This window comes from Symphalangus syndactylus, chromosome 18 (assembly GCF_028878055.3).
Source record: "Symphalangus syndactylus isolate Jambi chromosome 18, NHGRI_mSymSyn1-v2.1_pri, whole genome shotgun sequence".
Classification (NCBI taxonomy): Eukaryota; Metazoa; Chordata; class Mammalia; order Primates; family Hylobatidae; genus Symphalangus; species Symphalangus syndactylus.
Window position 1 is genome coordinate 87,640,288 of NC_072440.2, and position 23,409 is coordinate 87,663,696.

Consider the following 23,409-nt stretch of genomic DNA (forward strand, 5'->3'; position numbering starts at 1 on the left):
TCTTCCTTCCCCTAGACTCACATTCCTCCCCTTCCAAGAAATTCTTTATTCATTCCCTTTCACTTTTCTCAGTTTTGCCAAAAGAAATGGTATTTCTCTTGCATTTTTAATATGCTATTTTATTGGGAACACTGGAGAAAGATGGAAAGAAATCTCAACCATCAAATCCACACAAGAGCAACAAACAGTATCAAATTAAAACTATGTACTATGGTAACTATGTAACAAATTGTTTTTCATCATCTGTGAAAAAGGATGATAGGAAAAGGGAAATGTGCAAATAACAGACACAGCTCATGATGAAATTCACCCCACATACAAATCATCATTTCCATCCTCTGAAGGTTACTGTTCCTTTGTTTCTCTTCTCTCTTCCTCTGATGTATAACCTAATATGACAATACTACCAAGTAACAAGCATGTAGACTCCAAAAAGTGCTATTTGATAGAAAATTCAGTATTACATATAAATAGTGCCATTTTTATTTTACTTTGAAAAATTGTCTGCTTTAGTAAAAACTAAACCTAAAAGTAGGCTCTTAATATTCTAACAGTGACCTTATAAAAGTTTCCTAAGATCCCTGATCTTTTCATAAATGTTGGATGAATGGAACACCTTTGTAGTAATGACAAATTTCAGTCAGCCTTTACTTTTCCTCCTATCTGGACTTACTACTCTAATCCCTCACATTATCATCCTCTTCCCTCTAGAAAGCCATTCCTCATCTGCAGTGGTTTGGCTGAGTAACCCTCCTATGTGTCCTAGCATCTAACAAAAAAAGTAATTGTGTATATATCTATCTGATTATATAGATCAGTGAACTGCAAGCTTCTTGAAAGCAGTGAGACTATGTCTCACTCACTGTTTTATCTCCAGAGCCAGGACAATGCTTGGCACTTGGTAGATTCTCAACATTGACAGTCAGCATTGGCCCCCAACAGCACCATCAACCAGTATCCATCAGCTATTCCATCAACAACGTCCTAGACTAAGGCTTACTACAGTCTCCTGCAGAGAAGCCAACATAACTTAAGGTCTGATACTAACCATCTACTGTGTGCCAAGTAATATATTACAGGTTCTATTTTATGTTATTTCTTCAAAAACCCCATGAAGTAAAAATAATTATCCTCCTTTACCAACAAAAGAATAAGAGCTCTGTGATAACTTACTTTCTCATAGCTACATAGTGACAAGCAGTTGAGTAGAGATTCATGCCTAAGTCTATCTGACTGTAAACTGAGACCATTTCTACTGTGTTATTCTGCTTCCTCAATATCTACAAGAAATCAACATAAATTTATCCAAATATATTTTTCTTGCTACATTTTGTAATGTTACAAACCCTTTGGGAATCAATAAAATTAACTCCGTGAATTACCTGGAAGACTGTAAAGATGATGGGTTAAGATTACATGCTCTGGAATCAGAATGACTACTTGGATTCAAATAACAATTCTGCTACCCACTAGCTGTATAAACTTGAATAATTCAATTTCTCTGTGCTTTGATTTGCTAATCTCTAAAATGGGAACACAAGTGGTAGCTATAGGATTCTTGTGAATAATAAATGACAAGATATGTGAAGGACTTAGAATGGAGCCTAGCATATAACAGTATTAATACTAACAGCTAGAATTAGTGCATGCTTACAATATGTTACCTTATCTTCAATAAACACTAGGTGTTATTATTTAATTATCTAAGTTTACATGAAGAAATAACTTTTTCTATGTCAGTGGTTCTCAAACTTGTAGTGCATCACAATTATCTAGGAGGTTTTTAAACATACCCACAGGCCCTGCACCCTAGAGATTCTGACATGTAGGTGTGGGTTGGGCTTTAGAAACTATTCTTTTGAAAAATTTCCAAGAGGATTCCCACTCCCTGGGATATGAGAATATGCTGGGCTAGAGATCTTAAAACATTTCTATTTTAAACGTCTGATATAAAGAATGAAAATGGGCTAGGTGCAATGACTCATACCTGTAATCCCAGCACTTTGGGAGGCCGAGGCAGGCAGATCACTTGAGCCCAGGAGTTCAAGAGTAGCCTGAACAACATGACAAAACCCTGTCTCTCCAAACAAAACAAAACAAAAACAAAAAAAGTAGCCAGGTGTGGTGGTGTATACCTATAGTCCCAGCTACACAGGAGGTTGAGGTAGCAGGATCCCCTGACCCCAGGTGGTTGACGCTGCATGCAGTGAGCTGTGATCACACCACTGCACTCCAGCCTGGATAACAGAATGAGACTCCATATCAAAAAAAAAAAGAATGAAAATGTATCAAGACAATAGGCAGAAAAGCAAGTAATGAAGCTTCCAGATACTCCTGGGGCATATATGAATCCTAGTAACCTAGGGTTGGAAAAGATTGAGAAAAAAGTTTAGGCCTCTGAAAGTCAGGTAAGACACTATCAGACAAAGACAGGGCCCAAGAAGAACAATAACACCGGGAAAAGGGTAAATTCAAACACTAAAAACACCTTCAAAGGCAAACATCAAAGAAAACCTCTTTGCCTTAGCAAAGACATCATGAGGATTTGGTGCCTAAATCACCTACGCTATGTGGATAGCCCTAAAAATCAAAAGTCGAGGTGCAGCAGGACCTTCTCTGCTTCACACCCAGGCAGATCTCCAGGCAACTGGAGCACCCATTCACCTGGATCAGCAGGCTGAGCCAGCCCACTCTCCCCATGCCAAGACCATGGTAAAGCAGGGCACTCTCTGCCCCATTCCCGGGCATAGCTTCAGGCAGTCAGAGAACCCATTTGCCTGGATTGCTAGCCTGAGACACCCCATCCTTCCTGTGTAGAGACTGTGGTATAGCAGGGCCCTCTGCACTCAGCACCCAGGCAGATCTCCAGGTACCTGGAGCACCCACTCTCCTGGATTAAGAGTTCAGGCCTCCACCCCTGCCTGTGCAGAGAACTTGGGGCCAAGGAGGTTTCCCAGCTCCATGCCTGGGACCACCTCTGGGTGCTTGGTGGCTGCCCACCGGCTTCTCCCTCAGTGTTAGTGATTGTGCCTGCCATCAGGGGACTGTAGGTGGCCTGCCCCCACTCATCTTGCTTCCCACTCCCCTGGGGCTGAGCAAGCAACTCAGACCACTGTGCACTCCACATATCAGCCCAACGCCTGAGGCAACAGAGAGCTTCTCCCTGTAAACAAGTATCAAGTGTATACCTAGTCACACTGGCTACAGCTGGCTAAGTGATCTTACCCGTAAGCGCCATCTACTGGCTTGTAGGTTGAACCCTACAACCCAATATAAAATCTGCCCAAAGAAGTACATAAGGCTATAGAAGCAAAACCAAAAGATGCTACCCAGCATTCTCTACAATCATATCCCCTAGGGAGTTGGGGAATGGAAAGGGAAAGGAAAAAAAACATTAGAGGGACAGGAACAAAAAAAGGAAAAAATCCTACCTGCATGAAAATAATTACGAAAATCAAAAGTGCCAGTGTCTCCAGATGAGAAGGAACCAGTGCTAGAATTCTGGCCAAACGAAAAAATCTGAATGTAGTGACACCACTCAATAATCACACTAGCTCTCTAGCAATGGTCCCTAACCAAAATGGAAACTCAGATATGACAGATAAAGAATTCAAAGCATGAATTATAAGGAAGCTCATTGGGATCCAAAAAAAGGTCAAAAATCAACACAAAGAAACTTCTAAATCATTCTAAGAAATGAAGGAAGTGATAAATACCATAAAAAGAAGTCAATCAGAACTTCTGGAATTGAAAACTCACTTAAGGAATTTCAAAATATCAGGGAAAGCTTTATCAATAGACTGGACCAAGCAGAAGAAAGAATTTCAGAGCTTGAAGACTGCTCTTTTGAACTGATCTAGTCGGACAAAAATAAAGAAAAAAGAATTCAAAAAAAGGAACAAAGTCTTTAAGAAATACGGGATTATGTAAAGCAACCAAATCTACTAATTGTTGGCATTCCTGAGATGGAGAAAAAGCAAACAACCTGGAAAACATACTTGAGGGAATAATTCAAGAAAACTTCCCTAATCTTGCAAGAGAGGTAGACATCCAGATACAAGAAATTCAGAGAACACCTGTGAGATACTACACAAAACAAACATCACTAAGACAAATAATCACAAAATGATTCAAGGTCAATGCTAACGAAAAAGTCTTAAAGGCAGTCAGAGAAAAAGGTCAGAGGAAATCCCATCAGGCTAGCAGTGGACTTCTCAGCAGAAACTGTGTAAGATTGGGGGCCTATTTTCAGCATTCTTAAAGTAATTCCAACCAAGAATTTAATATCCTGCCAAACTAAGCTTCATAAGCAAAGAAGAAATAAAATCTTTTCCAGACAAGCAAGTGCTAGAGAATTTGTTACCACTAGACCAGCCTTAAAAGAGATCCTTAAGGGAATTCTAAACATGGAAATGAAATAAAAATAACCTTCTACCACAAAAACACAATTAAGCACACAGCTCACAGACCCTATAAAGTAACCACACAATAGAAACTACAAAGTGACTAGCTAACAACTTCACAATAGGATCAAAACCTCACATATCAATATTAACTGTGAATGTAAATGGTTTAAATGCCCCACTTAAAAGGCACAGAGATGAACTGGATTAAAAAAAAAAAGACCCATCTATCTGTTGCCTTCAAGAGATCCATCCTGCATATAACAATACCCATGGGCTCAAAGTAAAGGATTGGAGAAAGATCTATCATGTAAATGAAAAACAAAAAGGAGCAGGGGTTGTAATTCTTACATCATATAAAAGAGACTTTAACAGTAAAAAAAGAACAAAGAAGAACATTACATTACAATAAAGGGTTCAATTCAACAAAAAGACTTAACTATCCTAAATAAAAACCCACTGGAGCACCAACTTCATAAAACAAAAAAGGGAATGCTTATACATTGTTAGTGGGAATGTAAATTACTTCACCCACTATGGAAAGCAGTATAGAGGTTTCTCAAATAACTTACAACAGAACTACCATTTGGCCCAGCAAACCCAATACTAGGTACATATCCAAAAGAATATAAATTGTTATGCCAAAAAGACACATGCACTCTTATGTTCACTGCAGCACTCTTTACAATAGCAAAAACATAAAGTCAACCTAGATGCCCAACAGTAGATCAGACAAATTAAATGTGGTACATGTATACCACGAAATATTATGCAGCTGTAAAAGAAAATAAAATCATGCCACTTGCGACAACATGGATATAACTGGAGGCCATTATTCTAAGCAAATTAACACGGAAACAGAAAACCAAATACTGTATGTTCTCATTTATGAGTGGGAACTAAACACTGGGCACTCATGGACATAAAGATGGCAACAACAGACACTGGGACTAACAGAGCAGGGAGGGAGAGATGGGAGCAAGAGTTAAAACATTAACTGTTGGGTACTATGCTCACTACCTGCGTGACAGGGTCATTCACACCCCAAACCTCAGCATCACACAATATATCCATGTAACAAACCTGCACATGTACCCCCTGAATCTAAAATAAAAGTTAAAAAAATTTTTTAAAGGAGAGAATTTCAAGTTAAAACCTATGTTCATAGACCCCTAACTCCAAGCACATAGTAGAAGGAAATAAAAAATCTTCCCTGGAGGAATGAACTGTGAACCCAAGTCTAAAGAGTTACCACAGTTACACAGGGTTCCAATTAAAAAACAAGAAGTTCATGATTCAAAAAAAAAAAAAAAAAATCACAATAAATACAAGTAAATAAGGCACTATTAGAGCCAGAGAAAACAAAAAACAAAATTTGTTGTAAAATTTCAGATATTAGAATTATCAAATATAGAATATTAAATATGTTTAATATATTAAGAGAAAAAGATGGAACAAATAAAAATACTAGTAAACTCGAGAGAATATAAAAAATGAATGGGCAAATCTGAAAAATAACCAAACGGAACTACCAGAATTGAAAAACATCACAAGTAAAATCATTATGGAAGAAGTAAATAAACAGAGTCAGTGAACTGTTACACAGAAATGACAAAACTATTCAGAATGCAGCCTACAGGCTAGGCGCCGTGGCTCACATCTATAATCCCAGCTCTTTGGGAAGCCGAGGTGGGCGGATTACGAGGTCAGAAGATCAAGACCATCCTGGCTAATGTGGTAAAACCCTGTCTCTACTTAAAAAAAAAAAAAAAAAAAAATACAAAAAATTAGCTAGGCGTGGTGGCACGTGCCTGTAGTCCTAGCTATTCAGGAGGCTGAGGCAGGAGAATCGCTTGAACCGGGAGGTGGAGGTTGCAGTGAGCGGAGATCGCACCACTGCACTCCAGCCTGAGCGACAGTGAGACTCTGTCTCAAAAAAAAAAAAAAAAAAAGAATGCAGCCCACAGTCACAAAGAAATGAAAAATATGAAAGAGAGGTTAAAAGACACGGTAGAGAAAATGGAACAATTACTACCAGAAAGACTACATTCCCTGATCACAATGCAATGAAATCAAAGTCAATAAGAAAAAGACATAAAATTGTCATACATTTCAAAACTTAACTGTATCACTAAATAACATATGACTCAAGGAAAAAATTATAAATATTTTTAAAACCAAGAATGAAAAAATAATGAAAACACTACATTTCAAAATCATAAAATGTAGTAGAAGCAATACTCAGAGAATGTATTCCCATCAATGCTTTCATTAGAAAAGAATGACTGAAAATTGAGCTAAATGTCTAAGAAGTTACCAGAAAGAACTTCCTCACCAAGAAAAAAAAAGGCACAAATATAAAAGCACAAACTGATGAAACAGAAATCAAATGCACAATAAAGAGAATAATTAAACCAAAAGTTGGTCCTTTTTTATTTTTTAAGAGATGAGGTCTTGCTATGTTACCCAGGCTGGAGGTGCAGTGGCTATTCACAAGCATAATCATAGCACACTGCAGCCTTTTAACTCCTGGGCTCCAGCAATCCTCCCAGTCTCAGCCTCCAGAGTTGCTGGGAGGGCCCTGCTCCACCACACCCAGCCTGGTTCTTTGAAATAACTTTTAAAAATCCTGCCAATGAGATCAAGAAAGAAAATAATACAAGGTAATTATAAATGAAAGGGAGAATTTAACAACTGAGAAAGCAAAGATCAATGTTTTTGCTGAAAACATTTAACTAATAGATTTGAAAACAAATGTAACCAGTAAATTCAATTAAAAAGATACATAACCCACTAAAACTAACCTAGGACACAGTGATATAAACATATGGTTAAATAAATATTTTAAATGGAGAACAAGAAACAAATCTTTCTTACAGAAGAATTCTAAATAATTTATGTAGCTACTCCTCCCTCTGGGAGGTGAAACTTAATTCCCATGTCCTCACCCCTTGACAGTGATTTAGTAACTTGCTTTCAAACAACAATTAAGTAGGGAAAAGAAAAAATAATGACTTTACAGTGAGTAACACGGCAATCACTATTTTACCAAGTGATGGAGGTTAATTTAACACCATCAGTGATATCATGGATATTATGTGCCCCCTAAAATGATATGATGAGAAGGGCCTTTCCTCTCTATGGTAGTCTTCCCACAACCTCACAAGAAAAACATCAGACAAACCCCAACAGACAGAATATCTGGCCAGTACTCCTCAAGACTGTCAAGGTCACAAAAATAAGGAAAACCGGCCGGGCGCGGTGGCTCACGCTTGTAATCCCAGCACTTTGGGAGGCCGAGGCGGGCGGATCACGAGGTCAGGAGATCGAGACCACGGTGAAACCCCGTCTCTACTAAAAAAATACAAAAAATTAGCCGGGCGCAGTGGCGGGCGCCTGTAGTCCCAGCTACTCAGAGAGGCTGAGGCAGGAGAATGGCGTGAACCCGGGAGGCGGAGCTTGCAGTGAGCCGAGATTGCGCCACTGCACTCCAGCCTGGGTGACAGAGCGAGACTCCGTCTCAAAAAAAAAAAAAAAAAAAAATAAGGAAAACCAGAAAGTGTCATAGACCAGAGGAGACTGGGAAGACATGACAATTAAATACAATGTGATACTCTGGGAACCCTGGACAGAAAGAGGATATAGGATATAAATGAAAACAACAACAACCACAAGAAACAAAACAAAACAAAACAAAAAAACCTGTTGAAATCTAAATAAGGTCTCAAGTTCAGTGAGCCAGTGTCAGTCTCTTAGTTTTGACAAATGTACCACGGTAATGCAAATGTTAATAATGGGAGAACTGGCCAGGCGTGGTGGCTCACGCCTATAATCCCAGTACTTTGGGAGGACGAGGTGGACAGATCACAAGGTCAAGAAATAGAGGCCATGCTGGCTAACACGGTGAAACCCCGTCTCTACTAAAAATACCAAAAATTAGCACGTGCTTGTAGTCCCAGCTACTTAGGAGGCAGAGGCAGGAGAACTGCTTGAACCCAGGAGGTGGAGGTTGCAGTGAGCAGAGATCGCGCCACTGCACTCCAGCCTGGGAGACAGAGCAAGACTGTCTCAAAATAATAATAATAATAATAACAATAACAATAATAGGGGAACTGGGTGAGGAGTATATGGGAATTCAATATACTATTCTTGCAACTCTTCTGTAAATCTAAAATTACTGCTAAAAAAGTTGTTTTTTGAAACATGACACAAAAAGACATGAAAAGACTAAATAATCCTATAGTCATGAAGGAAACTAAATCAATAGTTTAAAATCTTCTCTAAAACTATGAGTTAGTTTTGCTTAAAAGTACAAGATTTGGTGACTAAGCGATAAGCCTACTTAGAATCAACTCCAAACAGGCTTTGTTTTGTGTTCTTGGTATAAGATTGTCCAGCCTTAATAATGGTGTATTGTATGGTATTACAGTAAATAAGAAAATACAGGTATGCAAAAAGAAAAACGAATTCAACCATAATAATTTTTTAAAATCTCACAAAGAAAGTTGAGTTTTACCAAACTCAAAGAACAATTTCAGTCTTATGTAAACTCTTCAAGAAAGAGAAAATATTCATCCCCCAACTCATTTTATGAAGCCAGTATAACCTTAACACCAAAACCAAATAGTGTAAGAAACGAAAATAAGTAGGTCAATCTCACTTTTTTTTTTTTTTTTTAGACAGAGTCTCGCTCTGTCGCCCAGGCTGGAGTGCAGTGGCACGATCTCGGCTTACTGCAAGCTCCGCCTCCCGGGTTCACGCCATTCTCCTGCCTTAGCCTCCCGAGTATCTGGGACTACAGGCACCCGCCACTACGCCCGGCTAATTTTTTTGTGTTTTTAGTAGAGATGGGGTTTCATCATGTTAGCCAGGATGGTCTTGATCTCCTGACCTCATGATCCGCCCGCCTTGGCCTCCCAAAGTGCTGGGATTACAGGCGTGACGCACCGCGTGCCCAGCCAATCTCACTCTTGATCACAGATGCAAAACCATACATAAAACACAAGTATCCCTCATAATTCAAAACTCAACATAGAAAATGACTATAGCAAATTTTATTACAGATATAGCTGATATCCTGTTATTCCAACTTATCTTACTTAATAAAATACAAGTATCAAATAGACTAAAAAAAAAAAGTACCCCTCACTGTTCACATTCTAACTATTCACTCTCCAAAATTCAGGGTTTCCCAAATTATGCTATACAACATCTGTCTGACACCAAATAATTTCAAAATTAAATAGTACCACTTTCCTTTCAATGATGTGTTATCTTTATAAATCTGAGTTTATGGTAGTTGCTGTGAAAAAGAGCATCCCCGAGTGAAAATCAACATGGAACAAGAAGTGAGGGTGGCAATGGCAATGCCTTATCTGATTCCAAGGTTTGAGAAGTTATGCGTTGCTCTGAGGTGCACACATATCCCATTAGCAAGGGACTGTGGTTATTTACAAGTAAAATAAAAATATATTGAATTTATGCATATGATTTTTTCAAATAACTAATAAGTTATAAGGACATAAATACTAACTTGTTTGAAACTAAATAAATGTAGCTGTTAGGTATTTCTTTGACTTGAGGACACCATGAACTGGAAAGTTTGGGAGTATCTGAAATACTCATATAACATGGTATTTCTCACTATCCAAACTAAGACTGAAAAAATGGAGACAGCAAAAAATACTTCAAACTGAAGAAAGTGATGAACAAAAGATTAATATATCTCATGACCAAGCTGAGTTTATGCTAGAAATATAAGTGCAGTTTAACATTACAAAGGTATAAGGCCAGGCGTGGTGGCTCATGCCTGTAATCCCAACATTTTAGGAGGCTGAGGAGGGTGGATGACCTGAGGTCAGGAATTCGAGACCAGCCTGGCCAACATGGTGAAACACTGTCCCTACTAAATATACAAAAATTAGCTGGGCGTGGTGGCAGGCGCCTGTAATCCCAGCTACTTGGGAGGCTGAGACAGGAGAATCTCTCGAACCCAAGAGGTGGAGGTTGCAGTGAGCCAAGACTGCACCACTGCACTCCAGCCTTGGCAACGGAGTGAGACTCTGTCACCAAAATAATAATAATAATAATAATAAAATAAAAATTATGAAGGTATAAATATCATTCACAAGATGAAGGAAACAAAAGAGAAATCCCAAATGTTCATCTCAATCATTACTGGTAAAACATCAGATTAAATTCAGCAGTCCTGATAATTTTTTTTAAAAAAAATCTTAAAGAGAACCTCTTTGCTTCATAAAGGTAATCTAGAGAGCACAGAATGTACTGTAGATATTTGTGAAATATATGAAGCATGCTCTTTAAAATTAGAAATAACACTCATTAATCCCCACTTCTATCCAATGCTGTACAAGTCTAGACAGCACAGTAACAGGTAGCAAAAGGTAAAGGAATTGGTATGAAAGAAACCAAACTTGGCCAAAAGATGGGAGAAGAGAAACTGAATGATGATGCATGGCAGATTTTTGTGGGCCAGGCCTAAAAGTGGCATAGATTACTTCTACTCACATTCTACTGACTCGAATTCATTTACATGGCCATTCCTGATGCAAGAGAGGTGGAAAATTCAACCTAACTTTGTGCCCAGGAAGAAGAGGAAATTTTCAGTGTATATCTAGCCACCCTCTGCCACAAACCAAAATGGAAAATAATTTGGCATTATCTGAAATTGAACATGTACAAACCCCATAACTCAGCAATTCTACTTCTAGGAAGAGATACTTTTGTACATGCATACCACAAAATAAGTATAAGAATACTCATAGCTCAATTGTTCATAGTAGAAAAAAACAATGTATCAATCAACAATCTAACAAATTGTCACATACCTGCAACTGAATAGTATAAAGCCAGGAATATAAATGTCCTACAGAGCAACATAAATAAATCTTAAAAATTTTAAAAAACTTAAGAGGTAGATAGTAGAACACATACCATATACAGGCATACCTCCTTTTATTGCACTTTGACTTACTGTGCTTTGCAGATAATTGTGTTTTTTACAAATTGAAGGTTTGTGGCAACCCTGATCCAAGCAAGTCTGTCGGTGCCATTTTTCCAAAAGCATGCGTTCACTTTGTGCCTCTGTGTCACATTTTGGAAAATCTCACAGTATCTCAAACTTTTTCATTATTATTATCTCTCTTATGGTGATCTGCAATCAGTGATCTTTGATGTTACTACTGTAATTGTTTTGGGGCACCATGAACATGTAAGCCCATATAAGGCAATGAACTTAATCAACAAATGTGTATGTTCTAACTGTTCCACCAAACCAGCCATCTCCCTATTACCTGAGACACGATAATACTAAAATTAGGTCAATTAATAACCCTACAATAGCCTTTAACTGTTCAAGTGAAAAAAAGAGTCACATGTCTCTCACTTTAAATCAAAAGCTAGAAATGATTAAGCTTAGAGAAAAAGGCATGTCAAAAACCAAGACAGGCTGGAACTAGGCCTCTTACACCAGTCAGCCAAGTTGTGAATGCAAAGGAAAAGTTCTTGAAGGAAATTTAAAGTGCTACTGCAGTGAACACTCAAATGATAAGATAGCAAAACAGCCTTGTTGCTCATATGGGTAAAGTTTTAGTGGTCTGGATAGATCAAACCAGCCACAGCACTCCCTTATGCCAAAAACTAATCCAGAGCAAGACCCCCAACTATCTTCAATTCTATGAAGACAGCGAGATGAAGAAGCTGCAGAAGTTTGAAGCTAACAGAGATTGGTTCATGATGGCTAAAGAAGCTCTCTCCATAACATAAAAGGGCAAGGTGAAGCAGCAAGTGCTGATGGAGATACTGCAGCAAGTTATCCAGAAGATCTAACTATGATGAAAGTGGCCACACTAAACAGCAGATTTCAACGTGGATGAAACAGCCTTCTACTGGAAGAAGATGCCATTCAGGACTTTCATAGTTAGAGAGGAGACATCAATGCCTGGCTTCAAAGTTTCAGAGGACAGGCTAACTTAACTTTTATTCGGGGCTAATGCAGCTGGTGACTTGAAGGTAACGACAGTGCACAGTGACTATTCCAAAAATCCTATGGCCATTAAGAATTACGTTTAAGGCCGGGCTCAGTGGCTCACGCCTGTAATCCCAGCACTTTGGGAGGCCGAGGCAGGTGGATCACGAGGTCAGGAGATCGAGACCATCCTGGCTAACACGGTGAAACCCTGTCTCCACTAAAAATACAAAAAATTAGCCGGGCGTGGTGGCGGGCACCTGTAGTCCCAGCTACTAGGGAGGCTGAGGCAGGAGAATGGCGTGAACCCAGGAGGCGGAGCTTGCAGTGAGCCGAGATCACGCCACTGCACCCCAGCCTGGGTGACAGAGCGAGACTCTGTCTCAAAAAAAACAACAACAACAACAACAACAAAAAAATTACGTTTAATTTACTCGGCCTGTGTGCTATAACAACAAATCCTAGATGACAGCACATCTGTTTATAGCATAGTTTAATGAATATTTTAAGCCCACTGTTGAGACCTACTGCTCAGAAAAAAAGATTCCTTTCAAAATATTACTGCTCATTCACAACGCACCTGGCCACCCAAGAACTCTGATGGAGATGTACAAGGAGATTAATGTGTTTTCCTGCCTGCTAGCATAACATCCACTCTGCAGCCCATGGATCAAGGAGTAATTTTAACTATCAAATCTTATTATTTAAGAAATATATTATATAAGGCTATAACTGCCATAAATAGTAATTCCTCTGATGGATCTGGGCAAAGTAACTAAAAATCTTCTAGAAAGGCTTCATCAGACTGGATGCCATTAAGAACATTCGTGATTCATGGCAGATCAAATATCAACATTAACAGGAGCCTGCAATAGATTGGTTCCAACCATCATGGATGACTTTTATGGGTTAAAGACTTCAGTAGAGGAAGTAACCGCGGATATGGTAAAAACAGCAAGAGAACCAGAATTCGAAATGGAGCCTGAAAAGTGACTAAATTGCTGCAATCTCATGATAAAACATTAATGGATAAGGAGATGCTTCTTATGAATAAGCAAAGAAAGTGGTTTTTAAAGATGTTATCTACTTCTGGTGAAGATACTGAGTGAACATTGGTGAAATGACAACAAAGGATTTAGAATATTACATAAACGTGGTAAAGCAGTGGCTGAGTTTGAGAAGATTAACTCCAATTTTGAAAGAAGATATACTGTGGGTAAAACATGCTATCAAATAGCATCACATGTTACAGAGAAATCTTTTGTGAAAGGAAGAGTCAATCGATGCAGCAAACTTCATCGTCTTATTTTAAGAAATTGCCACAAGCATTCCAATCTTCAGCAATCACCACCCTGATGAGTCAGCAACCACCAACACTGAGGTAAGACCCTCTACCAGCAAAAAGATGACGACTCACTGAAGGTTCACATAATCGTTAGCAATTTTCAGCAATAAAGTATGTTTTAATTAAGGCATGTACATTATTTTTTAGACATAATGCTATTGCACACTTGATAGACTACGGTATAGAATAAATGTAACTTTTATAAGCACTGGAAAAGCAAATAATTTGTGTGATTCACTTTATTGCAATATTTGCTTTATTGTGGTAGTCTGGAACTGAACCCACAATATCTTGCAGGTACGTCTTATCTTTTTTAAGATAAAATAAGTGGATCAATAGATAATTTAGGAATAGATACATACGCAGTAAAACCTTTTTTAAAATCAAGAGCATAACAGTCAAAATTCAGCATAGTGTTCACACACTGGGGAACAGTGCAGGAAGAGGAATAAGTTGAGACAGGCTTACACAGGGAGTTTCCACAGTATTGGTAAAATTCCATTTCTGAGGCTGATGTACATGACACTGCTTAGTTCACATTAACATACTAAACAATGTTTTTATATCTACTTTTACATGGAGGATAACAAATTTTTATAAAATGATTACAGAAATTGGAGAATATTTTATTTAAAATGTTTCAGTTAAATAATATTTAAGTATTTTATTTAAAAATAACTTAAATTTTTAATTTAACCTTACTTATTAGCCAAAATATATTTATTGTCTTGATTACCTAAAGAAATATTCAAGAAAGTGCTAAATTTGGAAAAGAATTTAGAGTTTATTTTTTAAAACCTTACTGTTGCCAGGCACAGTGGCACATGCCTGTAATCCCAGCACTTAGGCAGGCTGAGGTAGGCAGATTGCTTGAGCTTAGGAGTTTGACACCAGCCTGGGCAACATGGTGAGACCCCATATCTACAAAAAATTAAAAAATTAGCCAGGTGTGGTGGCGCACCCCTGTAGTCCCAGCTACTGGGGAGGCTGAGGTGGGAGAACTGCTTGGGCCTGGGGGGTTGAGGCTGCAGTGACCTAAGATTACGCCACTGCACTCCAGCCTGGGAGACAAACTGAGAACCTGCCTTTACTTTAAACTTGCTAAACTTTACTACTTAACAATCCAATTACTTGTTGCTATTCTTCCCCAATCACATGACTTGTCAGCAAATTGTAGTTAGTATCTCTGACAGCTACATTAAGTTCCAGTGTTCTTCCTAAATTTTAATTATAATGAGTATTTTTTGAAACGACAGAAGAAGTAACAAGAAAATATTAAACAGTGAAGGCAGAATAATTCTAACAAAGATTAAACTACCTGATAAGGAAGGAATTCTTGTATTCTGACTTCCCGTAAAGAAAGTAGGAAGGGGCCGGGCGCGGTGGCTCACGCCTGTTATCCCAGCACTTTGGGAGGCCAAGGGAGGTGGACTGCCTGAGCTCAAGAGTTTACGACCAGCCTGGGCAACATGGTGAAACCCTGTCTCTACTAAAATACAAAAAAAAATTAGCCGGGTGTGGTGGTGTGTGCCTGTAATCCCAGCCACTCAGAAGGCTGAGGCAGGAGAATTGCTTGAACCCGGGAGGCGGAGGTTTCAGTGAGCCGAGATCGCACCACTGTACTCTAGCCTGGGCGACAGAGCGAGACTCCATCTCAAAAACAGAAGAAAGAAAGGAAAAAAAACAAAAAAAAGGAGGAAGGAGGAGCTGTTTTCCAAAGAATGATCTCTAGAGTAATCCCAATCAATAAAACTGTCAGAAAAAGACGTGGCATTAAGATGTTATGGATCTGACCAGATGCAGTGGCTCATGGCTGTAATCCCAGCACTTGAGGAGGCAGAGGTGAAAGGACAGTTTGTAGTCAGGAGTTCGAGACCAGCCTGGTCAACACAGTGAGATGCCACCTCTAAAAATTTTTTTTAAAACTTAGCTGGGCATGGTGGTACATATTTGTAGTGCCAGCTATTTGGAAAGCTGAAGTGGGAAGATCGCTTGAGCCCAGGAGTTGGAGGTTAAAGTGAGCTCTGATTGTACCACTGTACTCTAGCCTGGGTGACGGAGTGAGGTTCTATCAAAAACAAACAAACAAAAACACAGAAGATATTAAAGATCTATTAAATCCTCTTCTCCTGGTATTATTAAAAATGTAGTTTCACTGACCATTAACTCTTATAAATGAACAGCATTAAAAAAAAAAAAAACTAAAACTATAGAACTGTGTAAAGCTTCCCATGTAAACTGCATGCATATTTTAAACATTCTATTTTTCTAGTAATTTTATAAGTGACAAATCTTTACACTACTAGATAATATTTCCATACTGTAAGATAATAACATGTACTGAAACATTGAAAACACAAACTACTGGCAGAGAAAATCAGTTTGACTTAACGAAAACTGAGATACAGAATATTGTGAGGTAAACAGAATAGTTTTATTTCAGTAATTCACATTCTATGCGTATCATATAAATTGCTATGAATGCAATCCAAATTAGATATTTACTATGAGAGTAATAATAGTAAGAGGCAATAAGGTTTGGAGGATGGGAATTAGAATAGGGCTTGAGAAACAAGCACAGGAATAAACACTATCACTGAAAGAAACTCCTATCTGGAAAGCAAGCAAGAGGATGTAGGCTCACGCACAGTAACTATAGTAAGAATATATATCTCTGGCCCAAGGAATATCCCAATTAATGCCACTGTCAGGACTATGGGCAAATAAAGTAATGAAAGCAAAGGCATACACAGTATAAGTAACAACAAAATAACAACAAATGGGAAATAAAAAACATAATAATTTCAATGCAGACAGGTGCAGTGGCTCAAGCCTGTAATCCCAGCACTTTGGGAGGCCAAGGCGTGTGGATCACTTGAGCTCAGGAGTTTGAGACCAGCCTGGACAACATGGCAAGACCCCGTCTCTACAAAAAAATACAAAAAATTAGCAGGGCGTGGTGGCACATGCCTGTAGTCTCAGCTACTCAAGAGACTGAGGCAGTAGGATGGCTTGGGCCAGGGAGGCAGAGGTTGCAGTGAGCCAACATTGCACCACCACTGCGCTCCAGCCTGGGCAATAGAGCCAGACCCTGCCTCAAAAACAACAACAACAACAAAAAAATATAATCTCAATGCTGTTCCCAAGAAATGCCCAATACTTTGATGAAGTTCTGAGACTAATAGACTAAAGAAGGGAATGGGGAATATGCAATAAAAGGATTTTATAAAACCGAAGCTACAGGGCTGTGATTTATATAATAGGACTAAGGCTGAGGCATATAAAAATGATTAATCGGCTGGGCTCAAGCCTGTAATCCCAGCAGTTTGGGAGGCGGAGGCGGGTGGATCACCTGAGGTCAGGAGTTTGAGACCAACCTGGCCAACATGGTGAAATCCCACCTCTATTAAAAATGCAAAAATTAGCTAAGTGTGGTGGCGGGCAGCTGTAATCCCAGCTACTCGGCACGAGAATCGCTTGAACCAGGAGGCGGAAGTTTGCAGTGAGCCAAGGTCACGTATGCCATTGCACTCCAGCCTGGGCAAAAGAGTGAGACTCAGTCTCAAAAAAAAAAAAAAAAAAAAAAAAAAAATCAATCATACATAATAAAATAGTAAAAGGGCTGTATATAAGTTATAAGATATTCCAAATCAATAGTTCAGGGAAAAAAACATGTAGTATATTTAAGCCATAACTAAGCCTCCAACTTGTGGGGCTTTCTGCTTCCCTATTTGCCCCACTGTGTAAATAAAGCTTTTAAAAGCTTTATTGAGGTCCTATCTATAAGGGCCTCAATCTGAGACACTCATAAATCCTTCCCAGAAAATACTTATAAATACCTTCCCACTTTAAACTGCTACAGTTTTTGTTGCTTTGTCACAGTAAACACTGATTACACTGAGAGAGATGATTTACCATTTATGTGATATATCTGATATCTTCAAATATTATATGTTATACTATGAAGTTTATAATAAAAGTATGCCAGTTTCACCTAGTAGAATAACATCCCTTAATAGGAAGATAACATATTTTGTGTCTTAGAATGTCCAGTATATTGGAATACAATGATAAAACCACTTTCACTCCACAGAATATCTGAGTCACATGGGTACATCATTCCTTATATTCCACTTGCCCATCTTGGTAAATTTCCACATCACTGTCAAAATTAACAACATCATTCTTACAATACTAGATTGACAATTTAGGCAAAATTAGTATATCCTCTCTTGTGTTGTCTCCAACATTAAATCACAAAGTTCTGTCAATTCTCTCAGCAATCTCTGAGAAGTCTCAATTCTCTATTTGGATTTTATTTCTATTTATAAATCTTTGTCCAGGTCCTCACCTCCTATGCTTGGGCTTAGCAACCACTCTAGTCCATCGTATATGTAAAACTAGATCTTTAAGAAATTTTTTTTTTTAATTACCAATTGGGTACTATCTTGATTATTTGAACGATGAGTTCAATAGAAGCCCAAACCCCAGAGTTATGCAATATACCCATGTAACAAAACAGCCCATGTGCCCCTTGAATCTAAAATAATTTCTTAAAATTAAAAAAAAGAAAAATGTAAAAGAAATGTTTTCATTTAATCTGTTCCTTCCTAATTAACTCCTAGAAGAAGTGTTTTGTTTTTGTTTTTTTAATTCTCCAGCTAAGCAAATTTAAAATGTATATGCAAGGCTCTTCGCCAATTTCTCCCTGTCCTTCCTTCCCCAAGCCTCTCATAAGGTCTGTGGTACTCTACTTTTCAGGCTTCTCTGCCAACTCCATATATGCACAGCATGCATACTTTCTTCAGATTTTTATCAAAATTCACATCCTTTAAGAATACTTTCCTAAGTTCACCCCATTCTGATCATTTCTCCTTTAAAATTTCCTGATTTATATGTTATGTAATAATTGTTCATATGCTTTCATTTTTTTTCCATTCTGCCTTTAAAGATTCCAATATAGCAATATATTCCTGGCCACAGCAATGAATGTTTCTTTTATAACTTGTTACTATTCCTTATAATAATTTCAATTTTTTATAGCTAATTTCATTTACGAGAATGCTGACTTTTCCCACTGAAGTTAATCACTTAATTGGTTAATTTTATGTGTCAATTTAACTAAGTCATTGTACCCAGACATCTGGTCAAACACCAGCTTAGCTGTCTGGGACAAGGTATTCTTTAGATGAGATTCACCATGGAATACTATGCAGACATAAAAAAGGATGAGTTCATGTCCTTTGTAGGAACATGGATGAAGCTGGAAACCATCATTCTCAGCAAACTATCGCAAGAACAAAAAAACAAACACTGCATGTTCTCACTCATAGGTGGGAAATGAACAATGAGAACACTTGGACACAGGAAGGGGAACATCACACACCAGGGCCTGTTGTGGGGAGGAGGGAAGGGAGAGGGAAAGCATTAGGAGATATACCCAATGTAAATGATGAGTTAATGGGTGCAGCACACCAACATGGCTCATGTATACGTATGTAACAAATCTGCACGTTGTGCACATGTACCCTAGAACTTAAAGTATAATAATAAAAAAAAAACAGAGATTCACATTTAAATCAGTAAACTGTGAGTAAAGCAGATTATCTTTCATAATATGAGTAGGCCTTATCTAATCAGTTGAAGGCTTTCAAGAGAAAAAGACTGAGGTTGCCCAAGGAAAAAGGAATTCTGCCTCAGGACTGCCTTCAGAATCAAGTTGTAACATCAACTCTTCCCTGGGTCTCCAGCCTGCCAGCCCACTCTACAGATTTCAGACTCTCCAGCACCTACAATTACTGAGCCATTTCCTGAAAATCTTCCCCAGCCCCAGCCCCTGCCACAAACACAAACAATACTCCTATTGATTATGGTTTTCCAGATAACCATTGGCCAATACAGTATTCTCCAGTTTAAAATCTTGTTCAGTGACTATAGAGGATCCAAGATAAGCCCTCATGTCTCACAATTGATTCATTCATTTAAAAAATATTTGCATGTCTGCTGTGTGCTACATTCTGAGGATTCAAAGTTGATTTAACTGATGTCTCTGTTCTCAAGGATTTGAGGGAGATTTAGTTGAGATAAGAGATAATTAAAATAACATGTAAACATCATAAGGTTATAGGTTATGAGCTCAGGATACTATTCATGGGAACAAAGGATGTATAATTGAGGTTCCTATACCAACTGAACCCCACTTCTCATAGGTAAAACACTGTTCATCACATATTGACCCTTGGAAACCAATTATATACCCTAAGCATATAAAGTAAAACCACAAAAGCACAGTGTGTGAAAACAAACGCAATATAAATATTACATTGTTAATATTCCTTTTGGATGATTTCTTTACATGAGCAGAACTGGCTAAGGAATCTTAAAATAGGACTTAGAATATTGAAGAATCTTGTTCCAGTTTGAAAAGTCAAATGGATTAACAGGGATTGGAAAGACACACAAAACCTCACAGTTCATAAACCTCAAGCATACCAGTTAAAATGAATATTGTAGAATGGCGTAAGTCTTTAATTCTTTGAAATGTAATAGCACATTAAATCATAAAATCTTTATTTTGAAATCATCTTAAGTATACACAAAAATGATTAAAATTTAAGTTTATTTAAGAATACTCTCAATTAATTTGCTGTAGCCTTTGCACTTGTAAGTATGCCATCTTACATTACTAAATATAAAAATTCAGGATCTAGGTTTACAATGTGAAACATAACCTCTAAATTAAAACATTTAAAAAATCAGTAACTTAAGCCTGAGAGTCAAATCTTAATCAAACAGTACAAAATGGTAAATAAAACAAAGATTTTTTTTGGCTTTGGTCCTATATTTAAATTAGGAGATTTCTTTAATTCCTAGTAGTTTGAGAATTTCATAACTCTGTGAGACTACTACGCTAAGGACTATTTTATAACAACTGCTGTCAGTATTATTGATGGCATTTTATTCTTTAGGTTAAGTAATCAGAAAAACATTTCCCAATATTAACTAAACCGATATTATTAAAGGAACACAGTCTTATAATTTTCCACAAGTATTCTATAAGATAAATTTGCTTTGCTTTCTAGAATCACTTAATCATAGAATCTTGGTGTAGCCAGCCTCCATTTTTACAGATGCCACAAGTTGTGATCTACCCAATGATACTGTAGTTTAATCCTTGTCAAATTAGCAGGGGACACAATGGGGCTCTTTTGGTATCCCAAAACCAGTAAAACCTACATCTCCATAAGCAGACACACAATAAATCTTTGTTAAATGAATAAATGAAATGCTCACAGGTCTGAGATTCTTATAGTCTGAAATCTCATGATCTTACTCCTGAAAGTCTACCTCAACACAGATGCTGTCAAAGACAGATTTTCCTCTGCAACTACAGGGGCTTCCATATACAGTGTAAGAACATACACCATATACAGCAAAGAGATGACACAGTATCACATTAACACTTCATGAAATAATTGAGGCAAATTATCAGAGATCTCTATTGTGCCCATAAAAGCTTTGTATTCAAATACTAATACCTGCTTGCCTAGTTGAGAGCTCAATAACCTCTGTGCAGAGGCTGGAAGGCTAAAAAGGCCCTAAAAAACAATTAGGACACCAAAAAACCTCATTGTGTCCCCTGCTAATTTGACAAAGATTAAACTACAATTATCAGTGGGTAAATCACAACTTGTGGCATCTGTAAAAATGGAGGCTGGCTACACCAAGATTCTATAATTAAGTGATTCTAGAAAGCAAAGCAAATTTACCTTAAATATTCTTTTGGAAAGTATACTTCAGAGGTCCTATAAAAATGGTTTTGAACATTGTTTAGGTGATGGAAAGCGTCAAGACTCCAATAAAGTTACAGATATTTCATCTCAAAAGAATTCCCACATGGATAAAACTTTATATATAATATCAGGAGATTTAATGAGCCTCTGAAGTGGTCCATGAAACTCATGTAAGAAACTTCTGTTTTGTAAATTTAAGTAGAATTCAATACATTGGAGGTGTGCTAAGAAGTTTGAAAACAAAGCAGTACTTTCTACCTAATTCTTTTGATTTTTAAAAAACAAGTTATATTTATTTTAAATTTTGGCCAATAGCAAAGATGAAGAGGTGATTTTACAACTATCAAATAGAAACATGGTTTTGAAGAACTGAAAAATATTAGCTTAGATAATTGAACTGTGCTGGTAAATCAGAGTTCCAGATAAGTGACAATCAAACCATTATTATTACATAAATATCAATCCCAATTCTAATAAAACAACTATGAGAAAAATATTTATTTAGAATCCCAAAGTTAAACAAACATTTGGCCCATTTAATTTTCTTCAGTGAGACAATCCATTTAAAGATAAGACTTTAATAAAAACACAAAACTAAGTATAAGCAATTGCATTACTATAATGGCTTAAATTTCTGAAAGATTAAACATCAATCATATATTTTAAAAGTGAAAACAGTCTCATCACATCCTAATTTATAATCAAGGTTGGTTAAGTATGTTGAACTACAACATTAATTTGTTCAGTATTTGTATTTCTAAGGATAAAATTTAAAATGCTTTCAAATGTATCAGGAAAGAAAGCTGAGAGGGCTGACTTATCATAGAGATGGAAAGAAGTAACAATTACACAATTCTTTAGAGGTTAATTAAAAATAGGCAAGTAATACCGATGTTAAGGTTTTTATAAACCATCTGCACAACAAACCAAAAGGATGCTAATATCTGCTCTTGTAGTTTAGTTTCCGATGTGCATCTTTTGTGCAAATTTCTCCTAGGATTTCTCTTGTCTAAAGAGTATCCCCAGGGAACCAGCAAGAAGAAATTCTGTGATTATGTTCTGATGCAATAAAGGCAAAGACCTTTCTAATCCTGAATTTGAGAAAAATAATGACTCTGCTCCAATTGTGACAGCAATACCCTCATCAGGAACATGAAAATAAAATGGCTATAATTTCTAGTATATTCCTTTTGTCTTTTCAGTTGAACGATACCTAATTTTCTTAAAGTTTTTTTCAGTAAGTTATGAAATCATAAATTAAGCATGTTTTATTATAAATTACAAATTACCATTTATTGAATTCACAAAAGGAAAACATTTAAACAAGCTTATGTAACATATTTACAGCAACATGAATTCTGGATTCTTCAACATTCCACTTATAAGTTATTATACTTAGGAATTATGAATCTAGTACTGTGTTTACTTGAATAATTGTACATTTCCTTCACATAAATTACACTGTGAAAGGGATCAGGAAATGAGGCAAATATCAGGATCTTAGTCCACAGTAATCTTTATAATTCTAATTTATCTTCTAGATTCTTATGTCTGTTTATCAAAGAATGGTACACTTCCTAAAAATTGCAAAGATAATCAGTAGCAGAGTTAAGTTAGAGGAATCTAGATTTAATGCTTCTCTCCTCTTCAGCTGTTTTAGTTTTCTAAGAAAGGCTACTTAAAGCTGAAGATACATACTGGGTGAGGCCTTATAGGGCAGACTTCATATGTGAATACCTGTACGCATGACAACAGGAATTCAAAGAACCAGGGTTTTACTCCCAAAACTTGCCACTAACCTGCTTTTGTGACACCAGGCATACAACTTGTAAGGGACTTAGTTTTTGCCACCTGTAAAATAAGGATGTTAAATGTGATCTC

The 23,409-nt window shown here is 37.3% G+C and overlaps 1 protein-coding gene across 11 annotated transcripts in view; it reads right to left on the reverse strand.

Annotated features, from left to right (window-relative positions):
- NCOA1 (nuclear receptor coactivator 1) overlaps positions 1-23,409 on the reverse strand; it is a 285,404-nt gene that overhangs the window by 160,106 nt on the left and 101,889 nt on the right. The window contains exon 4 of one of the 11 annotated variants that reach the window (XM_063623905.1): positions 23,328-23,379. The exons of the other annotated variants lie outside the window; for them this stretch is intronic. The gene's annotated coding sequence lies outside the window, so the exon portion shown is untranslated. The remainder of the gene's footprint in view (positions 1-23,327; positions 23,380-23,409) is intronic. 11 annotated transcript variants of the gene reach the window in all.